General features: G+C 26.7%; 1 long non-coding RNA gene across 1 annotated transcript; it reads left to right on the forward strand.

Moving 5' to 3' along the window:
• Positions 1-12,101: 12,101 nt before the first annotated feature.
• Positions 12,102-13,873, forward strand: LOC113786150 (uncharacterized). Its single transcript, XR_003472269.2, has 2 exons — positions 12,102-12,374; positions 13,684-13,873. It is a non-coding gene; the product is annotated as an uncharacterized lncRNA (long non-coding RNA).
• Positions 13,874-14,344: the final 471 nt, after the last annotated feature.

Here is a 14,344-nt window from a genome sequence, read left to right on the forward strand (position 1 = left end):
GGTAACCTTGTTTTGCAGAAAATACTTTGGATATATGGTCTTGGAGAAATGTTCTCTGGAGCAAGTACTCAGTTAAAAGAGCTTGTCAAATATTGACGTCAAATTCCAACCTTTTTTTTTCCCTGAAAATTACTTATGGATAAAAATTGTTTCAGTGAAGATCTCTCTTTGTTTAGAGGTTATTACAAAATAGACTTTTACAAAGGACAAATTTATTCATTGTGGAGTAACTCCTAAAGACTTACTTTGTGTAATGGGTGTTGTTTATTTGAAACCTCTAAACTCTTATTAGTATTGTTTTGTATGTGTATTAATAGTGTTTTGTCAAATACAATGTTATTCAATAGTATGGTAATTGGTGTGTTTATTAGGCCTTCACGTAAATATGCTTTTTTCATTTGAAGAAAAGGTTTTTTTTACTGATGAAAAATATATTAAAAATTGTGTTTTTATTTCTTCAAATGCAATATCAATTCTAGTTAATTTTTTTTTGGCTTAATTGTAGTTTTAGACCCTCTACTTTTACTCGTTCATTAAATTAATCCCCTTATTTTAAAAGTCGATAATTTTGATCTCTCTTTCTAATATTTTAACTAAAAAATGACGACGTGACATATGATACGATGATGTAGAATGATTAACACTCATAAAATCAACATAAAACAGTGTAAAAACTTGACTTTCTACTTCAAACTTTTTTCATATTTCTAATTTAATTAATGACTTTTGAATAATTAATGCATCTAGATGATTTTGTATTATACAATTGTATCTCACGTTAATTAACTTACTTCAAATCTTTATTTTTTTAATTTAAAAATCTAAAAAAGTGAATAAAATTATCGACATTTGAAATAAATAAATCAATTTCATAAATTAATAAAAATATAATGACAAAAACTACGGTTAAATTAAAAAAATTCTTATACACAACACTACCGGTTAATGGAGTAGTAGTTTCATCCCCAAATCCCAAGAAATGGGAACTTAAAGTTGGTAGAGACAATTGAATCATTACCGTCAAAAAGGAAGAAATTAGGACACCCACTATGGAAATGTTGACTTAACATATTTAGTGCCACTTTCTTGGTACTTCTTCTTTTTATTTTATTTTATTTTATTTTATTTTTTTTTTATTTTAATGTTACCAACTTTCTTGGTACTTCTAATCCAACGAAACAAACAATCCATTAACGCTGAATCAGATGTGACTTTTGGTCTAAAGAATGCACTTCAATCCGTATAAGCAACCAAATTTGATTTTCTAAAACTACTGCACAATGGTGAACAAATTAAACACCAAAAAAACAAGCAAAAAGTTTGGTGCATACAAGTTCTAACATAAAGGGAAAAATATAAGAAAATAAATTTCAAATTTTTTGGAAAAATATTAGAAAACTAGAGCAAAGCATTGAGATTTAGAGTACTCTGTGCGAGCCAATAATTTGATATCCTAGTTTTCTGATAAGTCGTATATATATTTTCATTGAGTCTCAATGAGAATATATACATAGTTACTATACTTAATAAGTCATTATAAATAATTAATCTCATTAATCCAACAGTTGGTTATTGACATAATATATCAATAATTAAGTGTATAAATTTTATATATAAATTCAAAATTTATAGCTATATAATCTAACAATTAATATTTACTTATATTTTTTTAAAACTTATTATACGTCTATTTGAAATTATATGATGAAGTATCAAACAATTTTATAAAAATTTATGGTGTTGACTTACTCAATACAAACTTTTGATTGAACGGTTGGATTAATAAAATTCATCATTGTTTATATTGAGTTATTAAGTATATATATATATATATATATATATATATATATATATATAAACTAAAGCTTACATAAACATTGAAAAAGTTCATGATAACAGACAAATAACAGATTTATGATGTTGATAAGAGGATAATAAAATTTGTCCACACATTTCTTCAGACAGATAACAAATTCATGATGTTGATAAGAGAATAATAAAATTTGTCTTCTTAATAGCGTTGATTTATTATCAAAATATTTTCTATCAGAGCATTGACTTTCTATCAGAGCATTGACTTTTCATCAAAGTGTTGTCTTTTTATCAAAATTTTGACTTTCTATCGGAGGCAGACGATCAAATGCTTGTCACAATTATCAGAGACAAAATTATCAAAGCGTTGCTTGCAAAATAGTGCATTGTCATGTGTTCCTTCAATGTGTCCAATCATAAGAGGATGTAATGTAAAGTCATTTAAAATTACATGATAAAGGAAATCAAACACTCAAATTAAAAAACATTTGTATTTTAAATTATTCATACAAAATAATTTTTATTATCATCAAAACAAATAAGAGTCATAATTCTTCAAATCAACTTGATTCTGACTAATAATGTGAGTTGGAGCTTTTGTATTTCTCTAGGATTTCTTTTTTTGAATGTTTGAAGTTTGGGTTGGAACTTTATAGTAGATAAAAAAAGGTTAAAAATCCAATTTTTTATTTACAATTATTTTAATACAACAATATAATTTTTATTAAATAACTTATTGTAAGAATGAGTATATATATATTAAAAAATAAATTGGTGCCTTTAAAAATTTAGGACCTTATATGACCACAACTTTCACACACCTCAAAACCCCTATCCCGTCGAAAACATAAGGAGGTCTAAAGATGATGTTATCACGGGATCTTTTAGAGTATACTATAGCATTTTTACTAAATTAATATAAATCAATTTTATATAATATTTCATTTTAATTGTTAACTAAGTCAATTAATTTAATATTTATTAAGATAATATTAATTTTAGATAAGATTTTGTTAATTTTAAACTTAAAAATATTAGAATATAATTTTTTTTATTAAGTACAAATTTTTTGAAAGATCTCTTTATTAACTAAAAAATAATGCTAAAGTAACACCTACATCGGTAAAATAGAATGTTGTTTGATGTTAAAGGTAAATCAAATTTTCATCAAGATTGCAAAGTTCAACCGCTTAATGTTTCATATCGGATAACTGAGCAATAGATGTAAAAGACCACCGTGAAATCCTATTTTTTCACTAGAGAAACTTGCCAAATTACAAATTCAATTTTAAGATTTAAAATAATCTTTTAAATGATGTAATTTAATATGACATACTATTTAAATTATATTTTATAAAATATCTTTAAATATGTTATACAAATTAATATAAATCTGTGCATTTAAATTACATAAAAGATTAATAAATTTGTGATTTAATACAAAATGTAAATCTATGCGTCTAATTTATTATATTATACAAAATATAATACTAAAAAAAATAGTACTAGCATAGCCTATGTCATACGTGGTATGGATGGATAAATGCTAAACGCCACCTAAAATAAGACCCAAGAGAAAACAAATGTTTAGGCAAGATTTTCTTTTCAATATGATAAACAAAAACAAATAAAAACTAACGTGTCATGATGAGAAGGGAAAAGACTCTATCAACTTTGATTTAATTACTTTAGTTGATTTTTATATTTAGGTTGTCTATATGCATGTTACTAATTTGGAATATGCGTTTTTCATTTTTAATTCTTGCTTTTTATTCTATCAATAAGAAAAGACAAAATTTCTATCTTTATTATATCCTTTCACTTTTCTCTTCTATCAAACAATTATCTCATTTTTTTATAATATTTATTTTATTTTTTCTTTATTGTATCTTATTTTCTTCAAAAGTCAATAAAAACATTAACATCGAACTAATCAACACAGTTAATTTTTATTTGTATCTATACTTGTGAAGTTTCAGTGTGATTACTAACGTAAAAATTAAATTTTAAATAAAATGATTTTGTAAAATTGATATTGATTAACTGTAAATATAAATAATTCGTATTTAAAATTTTTATGTAAAAATAAATTAAACATTAAATTCGAAATTAAAATGGAATTATATAAAAAATACAAATTTTTATTTAAAATTGAAATCAATTTTAAAAGTGAATTCAATTTTTGAAAAATATTCAAATATATTAAAATAAATTGCATATCTAAAATCAATTTAAACAATTTTCCAAAAGTGAAATGAATCACACATTTAATAGCATTTTTCTTAAGCATTTCTTGCACTGTATTGAGTTGATTATTATATTGGCAGCTTATGCTATATTATAGCTTCCCCACTATCACTCCATGATGACATATTGTATAAAAACACTTTTTCTTTTTACCAACTTTTCCTTTTGAACATTCTTTCCAACCCTTTTCTTTTTTATGTAAAATACATCATACTAATTCCCGCCAGCAAGAAACCATGTATATGGAATGATTTCACATTGGGATTAGAGGGAATATTAACATACAATTCTTCTATGTTTAATAAAAAAACAATATTATTGTATGTCATTGTAGAAATGTGAAAAGGAAAAACAGTAAATTATCGTATCCAATTGAATGTTCTTTATTCAATATATATTTTATTTTAATGTCCTTTTCAATTTCATGCTTGTGGGCTGAATATATCACATATTTTTGTATTGGTTTTTATTTTTATAAGCAAGCAGATTCAATCTTTGAGTAATCTATTGAATTACTATTTAAAATTCATTTAAAATTTTAAAGACAATCGATAATATTAATTGGAAATATAAATTAAAAATTTTCATTATCTTTACAACTGAGATAATGATTTGATTAAAATCGATTCAGTGAATTGAATTCGAAAGAATACACTTACTTTTTTTAATATTTTTTAAAATAACACAATCAAACTATTATCTCAACGGAAAGATCATTAATTTATATTTCTAAAGAATTTCATTGATTGTCATTAAAGTTTAAATGTCATCTAAAATAAAATACCTATGAAATTGATCTATTGTAGCATCTGCATATTAAAAAATGGTGTTCACATGACCAAACAAAAAATATGAACCGGAAAAGTAAATTTGTCAAAAGTATATCATGTAGTGGGATTTGGTTTTGTATTTTTTATTTATTGGAAAAATGTTACTTCCCCTGTGGGCCAAAACCAAAATAATCTACATGGATATTCACACTACTGATAAAAGGCAAGCAAATAGTGACAAAAAGAAAGTTGGACCTAATACATCTACATGCTTTTCTTTAGTAAATAATTACAAGTACTACATCCTTTCGGTTTTCGTTTGTGGCAAATCTACATCTCATAATAAATATTTGACCATATTAATTGACCTAAAGAAAATTATGTAAAGGTGAACACTCATTTGTTTGAAGGGTGAATAATTTGGTTTCTTTTAAGTAAAGTCTTGAATTCAATTCTTTTAAATTGAAAATAAAATAGACACTTGAGAGATTTTAGTTCACTTATACCAACGACATGCTCAAATTATCCGAATATATAGAGAGAAAATATTTAAATGTACGAATTTAAATTTAAACAAAGCTATTTATAATAATTAATTTATGTATTATGTCTTAAAGATCTAATCTTTTAGGTTAAATTGCAATGCAAGTATCAAACACCGTCAATAGCAGTTAGAGGCAAAAAAAACAAAAACTATAAATATAAAGAAAATGATTAATTTGAATTTTTGTTGTTGGATAAACAATGGTTAATTAAAAACTCGAAAGGAGAAATCATAAAAGTAAAAAATATATAGTTCTAAATTTAAGATTGAACCACATGCTTTTTGTCTCTATTCTTTAGGAAGAAAAAGAATAACCATTCGTCAATGGAGCTTATACTCTATGATTAACTAAGTCCTTTTTATTAGTTTTGTCTCCTATATAGATATTTCTTTATGTTAAAATTTCCGAGGAACTAACTACTTGGTAAATTCCTCATAAGTCTTTAATGATAAAAAATTGTCATTAACTGTGCTAGTTCCTCTAAACTGCATTTTATTTTGCAAGCTCTCCTCGTTCCTCGAAAAATCTAGACGGAAAACACTAGTTTTCTTGTTAGGAATGTTTCTAATAACGAATTAAATGTGATTAGATTGTTATATGACTACTCCTATGTTATTCTTTAAATTTTTAAAGCCTCATATATATAGACTTAGGTCATTCCTTCTAAAATACATCTATCAAATTTACCTTAACGATTTGCGGGGATGATTTTCAAGGGGTTTAATATAGAGGAGAGTATTTTGGAGTGTAAATCTATATTTTCATATATGAGATTTTTTTATATAAAAAGTACTCTTTATTCTATAATAAGTGATTTAATTGTAAAAAAAAGTCTCAAAGTAAATTTTTTTATCTTTTCAATGGATATTAATTATGTTTTTTTTCAATTGTAACGTCTAATTAATATATCTTTGTAACAAAAACATCACAAACCAAAAATAAAAATTTAAGAAAAGCAATCTTTCTTTTTTGAGCGGTTTGTGCATTTTCTCTTTTATTTATATACATTATTCTTAATATGTGTGAATCAAATGGATCATTAAGTTCATGTCCCCACTACAAAAAATCATGGTTTTTGTGAGGGCCAAAAGCCCTTACAAAGGGGTATAATCAGCCACAAAGGTGGATTTTGTGAGAGCTTTTGGCAGCCACAAAGAAGTTGGTCACAAAATTTTATGAGGGCTTTTGCAGCCACAAAGTGCCTGAAACAGATTGACATTTGTGAGGGCTTTTGCAGGCACAAAAGACAGGCATTTGTGAGGGCTTTTGCAACAACAAAAGTCTGCCTTTGTGAGGGCATAGGCCGCCACAAAGGACAGACTGAATTTTTCTGATTGGACCTTTGTGAGGGCTTTTGGCCGCCACAAATGCTATTCTGATTAAAAAATAATATATTTTGTGAGGGCTTAGGGCGCCACAAAATAAAACGTATTTAATAAATTAATTTTTAAATTCAAAATTAATAGTTTATTATAATATTATATATAATAAATTAATATAAATATAATATTAAAATTTAAATTATAATTAAATTAAAATTTAAATTAAATTTAAAATATAATGTAATTATAAATTAAATTTAATATATAATAAACTAATCTTAATATAATTAAAAATTTAAAATAAAATATTTAAATTAAAATTAAAGATTAATACTTAAATTAAAGATTAATTTAAATAATAAAATATTTAAATTAATAACAAAATATTTAAATTATTAATAATAAAATATTTAAATATTTAAATTAGAGAGAAGGAGGAGAGAATAGTTAGAATGAGGTTTTAGAGAGAAGTTGGATGTGAAAAAATGAATTAGGAGGGGGAGACCAATTTAAAAATTTATGAGGGTTTTTCAGCCACAAATAAAGACCAATTTCAATTTTGGCATTTGTGAGGGCTTTTTCGGTCACTAATTTGTGAGAGTTTTATTCGGCCACAAAATATTTATAAAGTTGTGGGGTATATGTGTGTGCGTGCGAGTGCACGTGTGTGACTTAATAAAAAATGGTGTAATATTTTCATAATTTATATCGGATACCCAAAATCTTAGAGATTATTGTGGTCTTTAATTTGATTGCATTTTTATGGCTTATTTTAGAAGAACCAATTCCATTTCTCTTTTATACTCTCATCTTCTTTTTAGTTATTGTTAATATCACTATGCCCTCACAAAATCACAATGTTGTGATTTTGTGAGGGCTTAGGCAGCCACAAAATCCAGTTAACTATTTAAAAATTTGTGAGGGCTATTTCAGCCACAAATAAAGACCAATTTCAATTTTGGCATTTGTGAGGGCTTTTTCGGTCACTAATTTGTGAGGATTTTATTCGGCCACAAAATATTTATAAAGTTGGCCACAAAATGGTGTTTTTCTTGTAGTGCCCAATTTGATTGGAATTGAAAAATCTAAAAAAAGTTTCACATTACTTAGAATTATAACGGAAGAGGAAGACAAATATTATATATATGATTCTAATTTTTAATTAGATATTTCACTAGTCATAAATATTTTAAGTTTGCATCTGATTCTTTTCTTTTCTCTCATACTCTTTTATTAGAGTGTTGTGAGATATAATTAAAATATTTGCTTTAAAAAGTGTAGATGTATTGAAGACAATAAGGAGTATTAGAGAAGTTTATGTATTGTAATGATTTTTAGATAGTGTTATTTTTTAGTTGTCATTAGACAACAATCGTACTTTTTTTTCACGCTATATTTTTGAGTTTTGATTGTACTCTTTTATTTTTTCTTTGTCTGTTTTTTTCAATATATGGTATTAGAGCTTTTGGTTTATTATAGGGAAATAAAATACTTATTATGATATGTGGTTATGACATTCTGATCTTTCACATAAGAAAAAAATGGTGATAATGGAAAAATGTTGTTTGGAAAAGTCCTAACTAGGAAAAACTTGATTTTTAAGTGGTCCTTTGTATCTCACATCTCTTTCTTGGAAATCTACCTGGTGCACGGCTATAGCATGTCAAGTTTCGTTGTGAAGTTTGAAATAAATAAATTTGATAGAACAATTAACTCTTGCTTGTGCAAAATTCAAGACAAGGGTGTGTTAATATTATTAGAATTACACAAGGTGTTGATTAGCACTAGTGCATTGATGTAAGGTGTGTGGTGAGATTATGTCGATTGTTGAAGAACTTCCTAAGAAAGGAAACATGGAAGTTGAACCATATATTTGCAACATGGTTTCGGCATGAAAAGGAAATTCTTGAAGTGTGTAATTTCAAGTTAAAATTATTTGGGTGGTTGAGCTTCAAGTGAAAATTCTTAAAGTGGTTTTACCTTCAAGTGAAAATTATTGAATTGGTGTAGTATCATGTGGAAATTCTTGGAGTGGTTTAGCTTTAAGTGAAGTATACTCGTTATGGTGGAGTATGATAGTTTATTTGAATTATGATTGTTGGTGTAGACAATGAAAGCGGAAGATGCACCAATTTCAATCAAGGTGAAAAATGATGAATTTGATTGAAATTGAAGAATCTTGAAAAAGTCTCACATTGCTTAAAATTGTAAATGAAGAGGGTGACATATGTTATATACATGTGCTATGCAGTTCAAGTTTTTTTAGGAGTGTGAGGGTATATTGGGGGCCATGATAAGTGTGAGAGAAGTTTATGTGTGGTAATAATTTTTACATAATGTTATTCTTTGATTGTCATTAAACTACAATCATGGTTTTTTCTTTGACTTTTGGATTTTTCACGCTATATTCTTGTGTTTTGATTATGTTCTTTTATCTTCTCTATGACTATTTTTCCCAACATCTTAATGGATCATGCGTGTAGCTAGGTTTCATAAGTAGCCACTTTTATGTTTGGTTCAAATGTGAGTGGTTAAGTCATGCATCGACTATGAATGAGTTAAATGTTGAATATATAAAATAAGTTATCAATATATTCATTTCCTTAAGGTTTTGAGTAAAAATGTGGTGTTAAAGTCTCTTTTGGTCCTAGAGAATTTTTTTCGTTGTATCTCTCTTGCCCCTGGACTTCCTGACAAGTGGTACCAAAGCTTGATTCGGCTAGGTTGGATAATGGCAGTGGATCATGGTGTTGGATCCTTTTATTGAACGTTTTCCTAACGGTGGAGTCAAGAGGCATGTTCCATTTGTTGTGACGGTGTCTGTTGGGTGTAACGACGATACAAGTATAAGATGTAGGAGACTTACACTTGAGGAGGAAATTGTTGGATATATAAGAGAACAGACTCATTTACCTAATGTCTTAAGATTTTGGATGAAGATGTGGTGTCAAAGTTTCTTGTGGTCCTGGAGTATTTGGTCCATTGTTGCTCTCGTGTACTCCTAGACTTCCCAACAAGTGATATTAGAGTCCTAATTCAACTTGGTGGGGGAGCACAAACGAATCCTAGTGTATTGGATCATTGTAATGAAAATATTCCTGGTGTTGTAGTTAGGAGGCGTGTGTCTTGTTAGTAATAACAAAAGTGCAAATATATGATGTGGGAGATTCACACGTTAGGGATATATTGTTGGGGTCAAGTGTGGTTAAGTTTTGCAACGACTATGAATGATCTAAATGTGGGATATATAAGAGAAGTGACACATATATGTATTGCCTTAAATTTTTGAATGAAAATGTAGTGTTAGTCTCTTGTAGTTCTAGAATATTAGAGGGATAATACACTTGGCTATACTAGGGGTGTAATTAGTCAGCAATAATAGCTCGGTTTTTGCGAGGAAAATTGTGCACCAATTAAAAATGATTTATTTGATTTGATTTTTAATATATATATTTTTACGAGATTTATATCAAATCATTCTAACGAAGAATGAGTTGGTTTGGTTTAGTTTAATTAAATTAGTATTTTTAAAGGTTAAAATACTTAACTATTTTTAAAAATCACAAAAAATATATATTTATACGATTAAAATATATGAAGAAATGACACTTATAAAATTAGACATGTATCTTTGTCTGATTGATGTCAATGTCAGACAATCATACAATAAATATTTAACTAATTAGAGAAGTGTCTCTAAAATATATATTTTTTATTTGTTTCTACACACCTTAAACACTTATTTCACGTATCTCAATCACATATACAAAGATTAAAGATATGTCAAAAACAATTATAATCAACCAGGGATTAAGAATATTAAATTTTATTACATCAATTTTAGCCTTCCAATAGTAGATGATGAATGAATGTGAAAACTACCATAACTTGTTTTTGATTTTTCTTTTTATATGAAACACATTGTTAACTCTATATGCACACTTTTTTTTTTCTCAATATAAATCTTTGGTAAATAATACTGATATTTTATTTAATTATAGTAATAAATAAATATGTATTGGTGTTGGTATTTTTTTTTACTCTAATCTGTGTAAAAAAAAAGTACATATTTTACTTTAGTAGGATTAATGTTAATGTGTTTGTGTTGTGTAAAGTGCAAGTAGTTCATAGTTTAAAATATATGCAAAACTATGATAAAAAAAAAATAATATATGAATTTTTTTACCCCAAGAATACATGAAAATTGAAAATTCCACAAATATTATACTATTCATTAAATAGTAAAAATATCAAATCCACAAACACCATATTTTTTAGTATCAATTAATTATAATTCAATTTAAATTAAACATAAAAATTAATTATTTCAAATGAAAAGTTGTAACAATGAAATAGTAACAAATGGAATAGAGAATAAAATTAATCAAGATTACAAGAAAATTAAAATAGGCTAAATAGCACTTGTGATCCCTTAACTTAATTTCAAATTACTAACGTTTTAGTCCTATATCTTTTTTTTCTTTCTGATTTGGTTCTTTATTTTAATTTTAAGTGACAATTTGATCTTTAATGTTTTAAAATATCAACAATATTATCAGTTTTTTTACAAAAATTCAAAAATTCATCAAAATTTTCAAACAAAACCCATAAAGTTAATTATATTCTTCAATATAATACAAATTTGATCAAATTCGTAACTCAAATCTTCAAATAAACTCATATTTTCATTCTTTATTTGATGTTGTTAGAGATGAAAATATGAGTTTATTTAAAGATTTAAGTTATGAATTTGAAGAATATGCATTATATTGAAGATGACAATTAATTTTATGGGTATTGTTTGAATTTTTTGATGAATTTTTGCAAAAAAAAAAAAGGATAATATTATTGACATTTTAAAACATAAAAGATCAAATTGTCACTTAAAACTAAAATAAAGGACCAAATCGTAAAGAAAAAAAGATAAAGGACTAAAACGTTAGTTATCTGAAATTAAGTTAAGGGATCATAAGTGCTATTTAGCCATTAAAATACTAAGAAAGTTGTCTGGTTTCGATCCGATACCTTACATTTGTGTGGATTAATTATATTAAAATTTATTATCTCTTCTATGATTAAAATAAAATAATAATAATAATAATAATAATAATAATAATAATAAAAATAATAATAATAATAACAATAATAATAATAATAATAAAAATAAAAAAATAAAATAATAATAATAATAATAATAATAATAATAATAATAATAAGAATAATAATAATTGTAACAACTTGTTAATTATTAAAACTGTTAATTTAAAAAGTAAATAACTAGTTTATACATTAAAAAAAAAAGTATTATTGTAATATTTGGATAAACGAAGGGCAATGGCGTAATTTTCACATTATCCCTCCAATATCTCTCTACCACTTTCAGAAACCCACATTCCCGTTCCTTTTTCTTCTTAGTTATCTGAGCATCCATCCTCCCATCCTCACAATCTTCAACCTCTCATTTTCCTTCATTTCATTAAATGAACCAAACCAAAAGCTTGACAAAGCTCCTTAAACCCATTTTTAAACCTTGCATGTTGTAACTACTAACCGGTTTCAATCAAAGCAGCAGAAGATACTAACCAACAAATGAAGAAGAGTCAAAGTGGCAATTCAGGCAAAAGGGGAGTTCAACGACCAATTTAATCGGAACATTGTCTTCTCCTTTATCACCAACTGTGAGTTCTTTTTATCAAAGGGTTTTTGTTGTTGTTGTTGTTGTTATGATTAGGGATTTCATTTTCTGAAGTTGTTGAAAATAAGTTAGAACGTAGGCTGTTGTTTATGGTTGTGATGTTTGTGAATGAATTATGCATTAGGAAAAATTTAATTATATGTGTATCACTATATTTAAGGTGATTATGCTTGTCGGACACGATTTATGCTCGTTACTGCTGTTGTTGCCTCTGATATGTGTTTGTGAAATTGTGTTATGTTACTTTAATTTCGGTTAGAATGATGATTTTAGGTGCATGCATTTAAAATATATGGTTTTATTTACTAGTGGATTGAAAATTCTATTTTTATCCCAAATATTCAATGCATGAGAGGTGTTTGATGAAAATACTAAGAGAACTATTGCAGGAGAATTTTTGTATTTAAGTTTGGTTTTCTAAATAAAAACAAAACTATGTAAACAAGTCTTAGAATCAGATTTTTCATGAATTATTGATTTCGAATTTTGAGATGAGACCAACTATGTTGTGTTTATAGGTGAGTTACCTGCTTTCAGTAAAAGTTTCAAAATTTTCTATTGTCATTCGACCATTTTTCAATAATTATTAATGACTTTTGTGATGGAGACTTTATGTAGCGTGTGTAAATTAGTCTTAGTGCGTGATTTTTCCTAAATTATAGGTTTCCAATTTTGAGATGAGATCAATTGCATTATGTTCTTAATTGAGTTATTAATTGTTATGAAGTTGTTACTATTTTCGTGACTCTAATATGGTTTCTATTTTCTGACTATGGATTTACGTTTTGAATTAAGGACTTAAGATTAAACTATTATGAGTTTAAGCATATCGGCTAATTTATTGATAATTGTTGTGGATGAATGATGCATTTTAGATATGATATAATAAGTGCATTTCATACAAAACATGTAAGTTTTTTACAATATCATTGATCAAAGCATGCATGGCCTTATTCACGGTGGGACATTTAGGTTATTTCAGGCATGAAATAACAGGTAAAGGAGAACAATCACGACGTTGATTGGGGTTTGGCCAGACCACCTTTACCAATCAAGACTCAATTATCTTAGTGACCCACATTAAGATATTGGGCGACTTTTCCTTATTCCAAAGGAAAAGATTTGAGGTCATGCATACATTTTTCACAACATATATATAGACATGCATAATTATTTTTTACATTTTATGCACTTTTATGAAAGAAATTCCTTGAGATTGTTCTTCCCTTTTATTTTTAGAGCTCACTGAGATATTTTATCTCACCCCAATTATTATTATTATTTTTATTTAGCAGCTGGAGGAACATGAGACATGAAATCAGCATCAGAAGATCAGTTCCAAACTCGTGGAATTAGAATTTAATATTTTGTTTTATGATGTAATCAGTCAATCGTAGTTGTTTTCAAGATGTAATATTTTATGAATCTACTAAACAAGTTGTAAACTATATTTATGAATGTAGTTTTCAGTTATGATGGTGATTCTAATTTATTATTTATTGTTAATTACCTCTGTTTTATTAAGGTGTATGGGCCAAATTATCATATTCTAGACAAATGATAATGGGTCTTACATTTTGGTATCAGAGCCATGTCGATTCATTTGGACTATGGATTATGTGTTAGGAATTAGAATGTCTTTGTTTTATTATACATTCTAACTATCATTTCACCTAATATTAAGTCTGATCAGCTTAGTATTTTGTGTATGGTATGCAGAATTATGGCTGAAGGATCTAGGAGGAATCTTGCCCCTAAAGATAGTATGACTCCATCACCCACTGTTGAACCATGGGAAAGGATTATGGAAGCTATTCAAATGCAAGCAACGACTACCCATAATTTGGTACAACAAATGGCAATAATGGCACTCCAAATGCCAATAGGGTGTTTTATGATTTTCTCAAGTTGCAGCCTCCAACATTCCAGGGCAGCCACAATCCCTCAAAGGCC

Source organism: Cicer arietinum, chromosome 4 (assembly GCF_000331145.2).
Source record: "Cicer arietinum cultivar CDC Frontier isolate Library 1 chromosome 4, Cicar.CDCFrontier_v2.0, whole genome shotgun sequence".
NCBI classification, from domain to species: Eukaryota; Viridiplantae; Streptophyta; class Magnoliopsida; order Fabales; family Fabaceae; genus Cicer; species Cicer arietinum.